At 37.2% G+C, this 13,005-nt stretch overlaps 1 protein-coding gene across 1 annotated transcript in view; it reads right to left on the minus strand.

Annotated features, from left to right (window-relative positions):
* Nucleotides 1-13,005, minus strand: part of ZNF804B (zinc finger protein 804B) — a 396,812-nt gene that overhangs the window by 354,205 nt on the left and 29,602 nt on the right. The window lies entirely within an intron of this gene.

Consider the following 13,005-nt stretch of genomic DNA (forward strand, 5'->3'; position numbering starts at 1 on the left):
TTCTGAAGTGGCAGAGTGTTTTTAAGTTCAGGCTCAAGCACCCAGCCTGCGATGTTGTGTCATGTGGGCATATGGGGTTAGCTGCCTCAGGGCCACCATGACGCCCTTCATCCACAGTCCCCAAACTCATATGGCTTAGCACCTTCATGGTACCTTTTCCACTTCAACCATAGGAACGCCTTTGGCTGGAGAAGTTAATAGCAAAGAAGGAAAAAAAATGTTGCCTTATATTTTGAATATTCTTTATGCCCTCCTGAGTGCAGGAAGGTAAAATACACTTAATTACACCCAAGGATTTATTTTAAAACCAATTATTTACTGATTCTCAATCCTTATACTGATTGAAAAACCGAAAAAGCAGTCCTTAATCTTACAGAAGAGTTACACCTGGAGATCTTTTATAGTGTATATCTCTCACCAGTCTAGGAGAGCCTAGTTTTATCTGTGCCATGAATCAAAAGACATTGGCACCCAGCAACAGAATTATCACCTGCCTACCCAGAAAAAAAATGATTAATTTAAGATAAATAGGTGCTGACTTCAGAAAGTGATTATATTTCCAAGATATTGCTTCAGCAACACTCTCTCCACTCAGACACTTTAAAGTATTCAGAAGGATCATTCTTTTCTACTCACGTAACACAGAGCATTCAAAATTTAATCTAGCTCCCTGTATGCTTGAGTTTTAATTTACCATCAACCTATCAATATGAATCTTCTCTTTAATTCTTTTCATAACATAAACTTTTTTTCTCTTTCATTGCCCACTTTTATATTTCATTATATAAAAATGACTTAACTATAAAATATTATAGTAAACTTATGTCACTTAAAACAGTAAGTTAAAGAGAGAACAGCAATCACAACCTGATAATCATTTTTTGAAAGTTTGGCAGAGCATGATCATGCTTCAGTTTTTCCCTGAAAAGATTTTTATTTTTCTAAAAATGAGCTTTTTAAAAGTATAGGTTATGAGTGTAAAAGTTATCTTCAGTCAAAAAAGCTATTAATTCTTTAATCTTGAATTCACAAAGAAAACAGCTGCACTTCAATTCTAATACAATAAAAACATGATCTCAAAGAATCCCCCTTTTTTGAAGTATAGGTCTTAGAGAATGACCTTCTAAAACTGTAAGACTAGCCTGGTTCTCAAATATACCACTGGAGGCGAATTTCTAACAACTAAGGATTAGTTACTGAACACATGCCACACCATTAGCCTCTACCTCTGCAAATTCATTAATATCCCTTCTCCCAACTCTCTGAACTGGGATCCAAAAAGATGCCTTAAGTCAAGACTCAAAGTTTAAAAGTACCCTTTCTTTTTACCGTGGCGCTGTCTTATTATTGAAAGGTCACATACACACAAAAATGTGATAGAGATTGAATATGGCTCTGTGGTAGATAGGTGCAGTATTTTAGGAAGTAGATTAGAGGTTAACCCATCAAACAATGACTAGGCCAGGCTATTTCTTTATCTTGTAAAAAGACTCCATAAAACTGTCAGATATGAAATTAATGTTATGCTCACTTTCAGCTCTGTTTATGATAAAAATGAAGTTACCTTACCCATCAAACCATAGCCAAAAATATGTGGTCTCTCTCAGAACCAAGAATCCTTAATGAAAAGTAAAATCACAAATAAATTTAATCATAGCAGCTGCAATCAACATTCAAGTTTTTTTCTTAAGAAAGTTGAAAGTCCTAAGGAGTGGGTGATCCAAACAATCTTAATATTTGGCCCCAAAACTTATTATATAATTATGCAAATTGTGCCTTTGTAATTATGCTTTTGTTCATCTTGTATTATTAATAGTTGGATTTTTCTGAGTATATCACAACTGAACAGTAAAAGTGGCTTAGGCAACTGAAAAGTGTTACAAGAACACACAATAGTCACAGGGAGTCATAATTATTTCTACCAACTAGATCAATGGGTTGGTGGTTAAGACTGTCTAGTTAGCCCAGCCAATATCTTAAAAAATGTGATGCTTAGAACCTCTTGAGGCTAAAAAAGACACAAAAATGATTATTTATCCATGTTTTAGTACCCAAAGGCTCAGAGTCCAAAATAAGTCTGCCTAAGAACTCTCTTGACATAAGCATCCACATTTAAATGATATTTCCATGAAGTCAATAGCAGCACATATGTAGCTGAAAGGCGACTGTCATACAGACAAGGAATTAGAGTGACAGATGAGGCATGAGCCGGAAAGGCATCCATGCATCTCTAGGAGAAGCCAGCACTGAAAAGTGATGATGGAAGACCAGCTGCCTACACCCCCCACTGTGATGTTACTACAGATTTTAGGAATGTGTCCTTCCCAATGAAGTAGTTACCCTAGCATATTTCCATTATCTATAACTCACTTCACAAAAAAAGTGATTTGTACCTTATAATTATATATATTACATATCTAATATCCTATGAGGCTCTGAAATATCCTCAACTGCTAATGTTAGTGGGTGCAGTTTCTGAGGAAATATGGAATTGTCCTGAATTAGAATGGGGGAAGGGATTTAAATTTAGTGTAGACTGAAAATATGGCAGGATAATAAAGGCTTGTTGGATAAATTATCAAAATCTATTTAAATATTTAGGGCATAGTCGATCTTTAAAAATATTTTACTATCTTGTTTTTATTATATTGCTCCTCTGGTTACAGGAAATAAAATGATATAGTTACTCAGACTTGGTTAACATTACTTTTATAAAAAGAAATGCCTTTTAAAGTTTTAAATTCTAGTGAAATCTCATTATATATTGGGAATACAACAGTTTAGTAGGCATTACTGACTCTAAGGATTGTGCCTTCCAAGCATCCTGAATACAGTTTTAACACCATTAATCGTGGCACCCATCATATTATTTTTCTGTGTAAAAACATTTTATGGTTCTCTATTGAGCATCACAAAATTTAGATTCCTAGAACTGTTTTAGAATGCCTCTAGCCACCACTTTACTTACTGAAACATCTATCATATTTCCTGAAAAGTACTCTAGTAAGAACTATCATCTCACTGTTTCAGTATTTTATGTATAGAGGTTTTAGTCAACCTTGTTTTAGGTAAGCACTTGAAGGAGGTAGTATCAATTAGCCTCTTTCTGCCATGTTTTCCTTAACTCTAAAAGGAATATGTTATGTTGCTGGTGCTAAATTCCTTTCCAACTCTAAACTTCTATTAGTTTAATTTTCTCCATTCTATTGATCAAAGTTAAACCAAAAGCAGGCACTAAAATAGATATTAACTTATTTATGATGTGTTTTATCATAATAGATTATATGGACCAGAGTAGGTACTTGTACTGAAATTACAAATATATTACTCCAATGATAATTAACTTTGTATGTGGAAAGCAACTTTGCTATTTTATTTATCAAAAAAGCTTTTTGTAGTCATTTGAGATAAGTTACAAATATATGAAAAACCAAATTAAGATTTGTTTTGGTTTATGTCACCTGATACAACATGCACTGATAAAAGAGAAAAAAACAAATATAAATCAGAATTTAGTGTTATTGGAAGTCTCCTAAATCTCTGTATAGAACTAACAACCTTAAAATACCCAATACAGCATTCCATTTTCAGACTTTACCTTCCTGACTGGACACAAGAGCAATTAAAAACAAAACAAAAACCAGCATGCTAGTTTCCAATAGAGAAAAACCCAGGATCACTATAGCACAATTATCCTATAATCTTTCTCCTCTACAGTTTGCTATGAGTGCTTTCATCCTTTTTACTACCAATGTTTGGAGGAGTGTCTAGTCTTTGACCACTTATTCTATACTGACTCACTCAGTGAGTGCAATCTGGCTTCCCTCAATCATTTTACTGAATCTATTTTTTAAGTCCCCATGAATCTTGTAATTGCCAATATTAAAAGATCACCTCAGCCCTCACGTTTTTTGACCTCTGTTTAGAATTTTACCATTATCACCCACTTTTAAACCATTCCTATATTGACCTTTCTGGTCCTGTGTTTCGTTGCTTCCCCATCTATTTCTGATGCTTTGCTAACTCCCTTTGGTCCACTCTTAAAATTAGGTGCTCCACATGATAGTACTCTTCTCCACATTCTTCTTCCCTTTCATAATCTCAGTCACTTTGGTTTCCATGGTTTCAACTCTTCCCTCAATGCAGATGACTATCAAATTTGCATCACAATCCTAATTTCTCCAGATCTCCAGATTCTGATTGCATTTATACCTGTATGTTTCTATGGCAATTCCCTTCGACATAATACATACAAACTATTTTTCTTCCTAAATCTGTGCTTTCTCCTTCATTCTCTTTCTATTTTAAAAAAAAGTAAAACAAAACAACACCAAAAAAACATCTGTCTTCCCAGTTACTGACATTCAAACCCACAGTCATCTTTAAATCCTTGCATATCTCACCTCCCACATCAAGTTGATCAAGTCATGTCTAACTTGGTAATAACTTACATATCATCTTCCTCAGTGTCAGTAAATGCCTCAGTTCAAACTCTAACTGTACACTGGGCTAAAATCTTTCAAGACTCACCTTTCTCTCAGTTGTATCTTTCAGGCTGGCCATACAAAGACCTCACTTTGTGCAAGGGTTTTCTGGACTGAGGTTTTGTAGTAGGCAGTTAGACAAGCAAGTGGAGAGTAGGAACGAAAGGCCAGATATGAAATGCCACCAAGGCAAAGTGCGCCAGGTACCTAGCAACAGGCAAAACTGGGAAAACAAGGGTCTGGCTCCCAGGGTGACCTTTCCTCCCTCAGCATTCAGTTTAGACCCCCTGACCTTTCATATCGAGGGGCATGCTGTTCGGACCCCCCCATGTTTTTAGACCCCCTCTCCCCCTTAGAGGAGAAACAAAGGGACCAGAAAATAGCCTCATACAAATCCCTTAGAAGCCCTTGCATAATCACTTCTTTAAGCATTAAGCCCTCAAGACATTGAGGGTCTGACCCACATCAAATAATCTTAGGAACATAGCCTCAGGTCCCTTGATCACAAAGACAAAGTTTTGGTCAAATTAGAGATGACATTTAGGCCTCACCTGTGTTTCAGCTCCAAGCCCAGAAAAGCAGGAAATCCACAGGGAGGCCATGGCTGACTTCAGGACCAGATGCAATGAAATGACTCCCTCCCTTACCATCTACCAATCAGTAGAGACCACACGTGGAAAAGCTGATGAATATTCTATTGAGATCGTCCCCTGAAACTTCTGGAAGATCCTAGCCCTTAAAGAGGGGATAAAAACCCTCAGGGCCCAGACAGGAGGGCCCAACACAGTTATGTGCCTTTCCCCACCCATTCCCCAAGGTGCGTTTTTCCATGCCTCTTTCTCCTAAGCTGTGGGGCCTTTCTTTTGCTGCTTTAACTTATTTCCTGAGCCCATTTCTTCTACGGCTCATTTCTTCTACCTCTGTGTCCTTCTGAATAAACTTTCTCTTATAGTTCGAATCTTGGATCTGAATTCTTTCTTAGTCAGAACTCAAGTATCGAGGTTGCTGAACCTAAGTCTGGACTGATTCCACTGTTCTAACACCTGGCGCTGTTTCTCCACCAACAGTTCCTGGGCTGTCTTAATAATGGCTCCCTCTTTCACCTCCATGTGTTCCTAGCTCGCCTCTTTCTTACTAGGCCCAAACATCCCTGAGTGTTTATCCTCCTGTTCATCCTGACCCAGGATCTGCCATATTCCAAATTCTGCCCATCAGCAAACTCTTTTTTTGTTTTTAATTTTTTTTTATTGATTTCATAGAGGAAGGGAGAGGGAGAGATAGAAACATCAATGATGAGAGAGAGTCACTGATCAGCTGCCTCCTGCACGCCCCACACTGGGAATTGAGCCCGAAACCCGGGTATGTGCCCTGACCAGGAATCAAACCCTGACCCTCTGGTTCCTAGGTAGACGCTCAACCATGTGCCACGCCGACCAGCCTGCAAACTCTTAATTTAGATTATCCCAGACTCACAAACAGCAGTACATTTGTTACCTTTCACCAAATGATCATCACAGCCTTATTTATTTTTGATGTTATTTTTTTTTTCTGAACAGAACAATAATGTATTTATAGATGCTTAACATTTTTGGAATATATAAAACAAATATTACCACCAAATACCACCAGTTTTAACATTTGCCTAGATGTCCTTCTACTCTAGTTATTTTTAAAAATAAAACTGGCATTACATGCTATATATAATTTTCTGTATTATATTATTTACTTTAGAGAATAACTGTTTTTGCCTGCATTTAAAATAGTCTTCAAAAATGGTTTCAGGGCACCATAGTATTCCATAATTTATATATTCAATTTTTCAAGTTCTCTTTTTTATTATTCCTATAATATTTTAATGTATTAAAATGTCAGTAATTTTATTTCTTTATGATATGTACCTGGAAGACACATTACCTGGTTAAAAAGTATGAAATTTTTTAGCACATGATCCATGTGGTGAATTGCTTTCCAGAAAAGTTGAACCAATTGTCTCTTGGACTGTCAGAATAGCACTCATTTGGCAACCGCAGGATTCTGAAAAGTACTCAGGCTGCCTCCAGCATTTCCCATCTCTAATTCCTCTGCACTTCACAGGCAACTTTCTAAAATACATTACAGGCACCCAAAAATCTCAGTGATCCCCTACTATCCAAAGAGTAAAATTCCAACCTCTGAGCATGGCATCCGAGTCCTCCACACACCGACTGCAACTTCCTTTCCTCTCCTTTTCCACTCCTCCCCTCTGCTCACCCACTAGCCTAGGTCTGCAGTTCTATCCAAACTCCACTTAGAATCACCTGGAGGGGCTTTCACAAATAGACGTCCGAGTTCCACTCCACACTAATTGAATAAGAACCCGGAGCTGGCTCTTTTTGTTTAATTCCTCACCAGGTGGTTCTAGTAGCCAGACTTTAAGCCACCACAACTTAACCCATTCTTCTTTAAAGTGAAATAGGTAGAGACACTGGGAGAACACATCAAAAATGCAAGTTCTTGGACCTCACTTTAAGGATCTCACTTTAAGATAACTAACTCAGACACTTTAGGGCTAGAGAGCAGGAATTTGCACTCTAACAAACCTGAAGATTCTGTAGTTTACACTTGAGACAAACCGGACAATTGCCACTTTCATAACGCAATGCCACATTTCCCAGCTCTGTAACAAGTGCTCTCTGCCTTTATGCTTCAACCATACAGAATCTGTTCCACACTTTCCCTGCCCCCCACCACCCGCACACACACACACTCCCACAAATCACATATGTTTATGCCCAGCTTAAATGCTAGTTCTTCCAGCCAAGTTTAATTGTTCCAGCATTTTGTGGTTTCGACGTTCATTGTTTATGACTTTATTACTAATATAACATTTCTCCTCTCCAGCCCCTGTAATTGTGGAGACTTTAAGCTCCACTAATAGAACTGAATTTTTCATGTGCAGATATATTATCTGTTTCACAAGAATATCTCTATAGTATGTGGCATTTATTGGTTTTTGTTGTTTGTTTTTTACAAATAGTAGACATATGTTAAATGCTGGAGTTGAATAACAAAATATTCCCAGCCTGTGCTCTCCTTGTTAAACAATTACCAAACAGTGCTCCATGTATTGGGCAAAGAAGCAATGCTGGGCCCTAGCTGGTTTGGCTCAGTGGATAGAGCGTCAGCCTGCGGACTGAAGGGTCCCAGGTTCAATTCCAGTCAAGGGCACATGCCCAGGTTGTGGGCTCAATCCCCAGTAGGGGGCATGCAGGAGGCAGCCAATCAGTGATTCTCTCTTATCATTGATGTATCTATCTCTTTCTTCCTCTCTGAAATCAATAAAAATATATTTTTTTTAAAAAGAAGCAATGCTGGAGAAGGTAATCTGGCTTTCCTTTTTTATAAATCTTCAAATAGCTAGTGATTTGGTAACTAATCTCATTCTGGTTTGCTCTGCTAAACTGAGTATATTTTGTCTACGTAATTGTTAATGTATGCACTCCTAGTTGTTAGCAATTTATTTAGACCATGAATTCTCTTATACTGATTATTTAGAAATGTCAAAATGCAGAAAAAGTTAGTGGAAGTGATGGAAATATTTTAGATTGAGTTTTATCTGTTTCTCTAGTACATGAGCACAAGTGAAAGGTCAAAGTGGGACTTGGTATTCCAGGAACCAGAAATCAAATTCACTTAATGCAAATTTTGACACTTTAAAGAAATAAATCTATGGAATATACACAGAGCCACTCCCCAACTCTATTCCCCGATAGTCATGCCCAAACAAGAACTCTTTCATTAAACTTTCCAAGAAACCCCAACCAGTGTCTCCACAGCACCGAATGTCATTTACATGGCATTTATTCTATTTCTTCCAGTGCTGTGGTGATTCATGGACATCTAATCACCCCTACTGGACTCTAACCTCCTAGAATTAGGAACCAGGTGTTTTCCATGATTGTGTCTCTTACAGAGCTTATCATATTATCTGGCACACCAAAGGTGTAGATAAATCTGAGATGATTGAAAAGATAAAGACAGTACATCAATTTGTTAAATCACAGGTATGATGTAGGGGTTTTCCTTTCAAATTATTTTATTCAAACCATACACTATCCTCCATTTCCAAAGGAATTGTCATGTCATAGAGGAGCAAAGAATGACATTGTGACAAAGGATAAGGAGAGGGAATAATTCCTCCTCTCTCTACCCTGGGTGGAAAGAGGGGAAGTTATTGAGAGGATGGTTCACGTATGCAGGGTACTTCACTACCCCATGATTTCGTTCCATTGTCTATAAGTTGTAGGCAAAATTGTATCTACCATATAGGGTTGTTGTGAAGATTAAATTGATTTAATATAAGTAAAAACATCTAGTATGTGGCACATGGTAAATAATAAGTTAATAGTGTTCAATCTTTTTAATCCTTTTTATCTGCCTTAAGAGCACAAAAGGACACTGAGAGTTTGTATTTTCAGTAACATTTGCTTCCAGATAATAAAACCAGAGCATAAAGTATCTAGTGAACTTTAAGGTGTGCTGCTTGAAATGCGTTACAAATATATGTTGTGTTTTATGCAAGATAAATTGGATGACAAGGGTAGATAGGTAGAATAATTTAAAAACGACTCCTCAGCTTAAGTTTTAATTCAAGTCCTGCCATTTGGCAGTTATTTAAACATAGATATCTGCTCTAAACAGATTAGTCTGGTTGGAAAAACATTGATGTCTCCTTATTTCATTGGCTAGACAGAAGAGGTCTGCTTGAGTCACTACCTAAGGGGAAATAACTGCTCCTTAATACATAAAACACAAAGACTATGGCATCCGGGAACTCAAATGCTGATTATTCATTGAAAGGAGAGTACACAATTAAAATTAATTATATACACCAGGCAATCAAACTAAGTGTTGATTCTATTTCTAACTGCTCAAAACTTTAGTCTTGACACTTAAGAGTATGGTTTATGAAAGTCAAGGAAACAAGGTAAGATGCCCTTAAATGTTTCAGATAGCCATGTGACAATGAAACTAAAATTTTGAAGAAGCAACCAAACAACTAAAAATGCATCGAGAAATGGAAAAATGCATTGGGAAAATGAAGGTCAAACTATTATATACGGTGGTAAAAACTAGTGTTTTCTAAATGTATTAGGTTGGATCACATAAGACTGTCAATATCAGACCGTTTTTAAGTTATAGAAATGACAATTTCATATATTTTAGGTCAACATCAATTAAGAGATTATTACTTTTTTTAATCCTTGCCCAAGGATATTTTTTTACTGGTTTTTAGAGAGAGAGGAAAGAGGAGAGAGGAAGAGAGAGACAAAGAGAGAAGCATCAATTAATTGCCTCTTGTACTTGCCCTGACCGGGAATCGAACTCACCACCTTCTGGGTACTGGAGGACATTCCAACCAACTGAGCCACCTGGTCAGGGCAAGATTATCACTCTTTTAAAGAAGGGATGGTTTGGTGATACTTTGTATAGTTTATGTGGAAATTATAATGATGAAACATTATTTTTCTATTAGGTTGATGAAACAAAAAACACACATGGGGAGAAAAATCACAATTAAGCTCCTTTATTAGGGGCTCACTTCATGTCTCTGTGTCAGATTTTGGTAATTCTCATAATATTTAAAACTTTTTCCTTATTATTATATTTGCTATGGTGATCTGTGATCAGTGATCTTTGATGTTACTATTGTTTTGGGGGTGCCATGAACCATGTATAAGAATATAAGACAGCAAATTTAATCTATAATAATAAAAGCCTAATATGCTAATAAGACCAGACAGCCAAATAACCTCCTGGATGTCCTTCCAGATGACCTTCCAGATGAACCCAGGGCTGTGAGGACCAAGGCAAGCCACCACAGCTGCCAGGACTGAGCCCCTTGCACAAATGTTGTGCATCGGGCTTCTAGTTGATAAATAATGTGTATGTTCTAACTGATCCACTGACCAGCTGTTTCCCTGTATCTTTTCCTTTCCTGGGGCCCCTATTCCCTGAGACACAACAATATTGTAATTAGGCCAATTGATACCCATACAATGGCCTCTAAGTGGTCAAATGAAAGGAAAAATTACATGCTCCTCACTTGAAATCAAAAGGTAGATATGATTAAGTGTAGTGAGGAAGGCATGTTGAAAGCCCAGACAGGCCAAAAGCTAGGTCTCTTGCACCAAAAGTTCAACCAAGTTGTGAATGCAAAAGAAAATTTCTTGAAGGAAATTAAAAGTGATACCCCAGTGAACAAACAAATATATAAGAAAGTGAAATAGCCCACTGCTATGTAAAGTTTTAGTGGTCTGGGTAGAAGATCAAACCAACCACAATATTCTCTTAAAGCCAAAGACTAATCCAGAGCAAGGCTCTAACTCTCTGCAATTCTATGAATGCTGAGAGAAGTAAGGAAGCTACAGAATAAAAGTCTGAAACTAGCAGAGACTGGTTCATGATATTTAAGAGAAGAAACCACCTACATAACATAAAAGTGCAATGTGAAGCAAGTGCTCTATAGAAGCTACAGCAAGTAATACAGAAGATTGAGCTTAAAATAATTAATGAAGGTGGCAATACTAAACAACAGATTTTCATTTTAAATGAAACTGCCTTATATTGGAAGAAAATGCCATTGAGAACTTATCACTAGAGAGAAGGCATTAATGCTTGACTTCAAAGGACAGACTGACCCCTCTTGTTAGAGGCTAGCACAGCTGGTGACTTTAAGTTGAAGCCAATGCTCTTTCACCATTCTGAAGGCCCTAGGGCTCTTAAATGCTCAGTCTACGCTGCCCCTGTGCTCTGTAAATGGAACAAAGACTGTTTACTTTATAGTCTGTTATATATTTTTTTAAGCCCACTGTTGAGACCTACAGCTCAGAAAAAAGATTCCTTTCAAAATAATAATGCTCATTGATAATGTACCTGGCCATCCAAAAGGTCTGGTGAAAATGTACAATGAGATTAATGTTGTTGTCATGCCTGCTAATACACTCCTTTCTGCAGTCCATGGATCAAGGAGTAATTCTGATTTTCAAGTCTTATTATTTAAGAAATATATTGCATAAGGGAATAGTTGCCAGGGACAGTGATTTGTCTGATGGATAGGGGCAAACTCAGTTGAACACCTTCTAGAAAGAATTCAATATTATAGGTACCATTAAGAATACCTGTGATTCATGAGAAGGGATCAAGGCACCGACACTAACAGTAGTTTAAAAGACACTGATTCCAGTCTTCATAGATAACTTTGAGGGATCCAAGACTTTGGGGGAGGAAGTAACTGCAGAAGTGTTTGAAAGAGCAAAAGAACCAGAATTAGAAGTGGAGCCTGAAGATGTGATTGAATTACTGCACTCTCATGATGAAACTTGAATGGGTAAGTTGTTTCTTATGGATGAGCAAAGAAAGTGGTTTCTTGAGATGGAATCTACTCCTGATTCTATGAAGTGAAGATGCTGTGATGAGTGTTGAAATAACAAGAGATTGAGAATATTACCCAAAGCCAGTTGATAAAACAGTAGCAGGGTTCAAGAGGGTTGATTCCAATACTGAAAGTTCTACTCTGGTAAAATGCCTACAGCATTGCATGCTAGAGAGAGAAATAATTTATGAAAGGAAGAGTCAATTGATAAAGCAAACTTCATTATTGTCTTATTTTAAGAAATTGCCAGTCACCCCAACATTTAGCAACCACTACCCTGATCAGTCAGGAGCCATCAACATTGAGGTAAGACACCAGCTAAAAGATTACAACTAGTTAAATGTTCAGATGATAGGTAGCTATTTTTTACAATTACCTATGCTTAATAAAGGTAAGTACATTTTTTAGACATATTCTATTGCACAATTAATAAAATACAATGTGGTGTAAACATAACTTTTATATGTGTGGGAAAACAAAAATATTTATTTGACTCACTTTCATGTGATTTTCGCTTTATTGCGGTGGTCTGGAACCAAACCTGCAATATCTCTGAGGTATGCCTGCAGTAGTCACCATTACACAGAATCTGGTATGTGTTCTTATTAATAGTCTTTAATTAATTCATAAATATATCTTTACCTTAGAGTAAGGGTATTATTGAGAGCATGTTTGAATCATACTCAAGCCATATAACAGTAGTTTTCTCTCTTCTAAATTGTGGACAAAAAAAATATGTGTAGGAACATATCCAGCCCCCCTTCCCCCCATCTGACTCACAAAGGCACCCGTCTAAAGAGAAGCCATTCTGGAAAAGAAGCCCTCATTTCCTCTACTGGAATATTGAGGTGTCTGCTGAGATCCCTCATTAAATCGAGAAATGGAAGTTGCCAGAGCTCTCTGCCCCTTTAACCCAACTGACATTCTGACTCACTAGGTCACTATAAAAATCAGAATAGAACACGGGACAGCTGAGAGCACCCCCAGCACACTGGCAGTTGGAAGAGTGATGGAGGAGGATAAGTAGCACCTCATGGACAAGGAAAAGAAAGAAGTACTCGAAGAAAGAAAAATGTTAAGTTGACCTGGATGGAAGAAAATATTTGT

This window comes from Myotis brandtii, unplaced genomic scaffold (genome assembly GCF_000412655.1).
Source record: "Myotis brandtii unplaced genomic scaffold, ASM41265v1 scaffold48, whole genome shotgun sequence".
Lineage (NCBI taxonomy): Eukaryota > Metazoa > Chordata > Mammalia > Chiroptera > Vespertilionidae > Myotis > Myotis brandtii.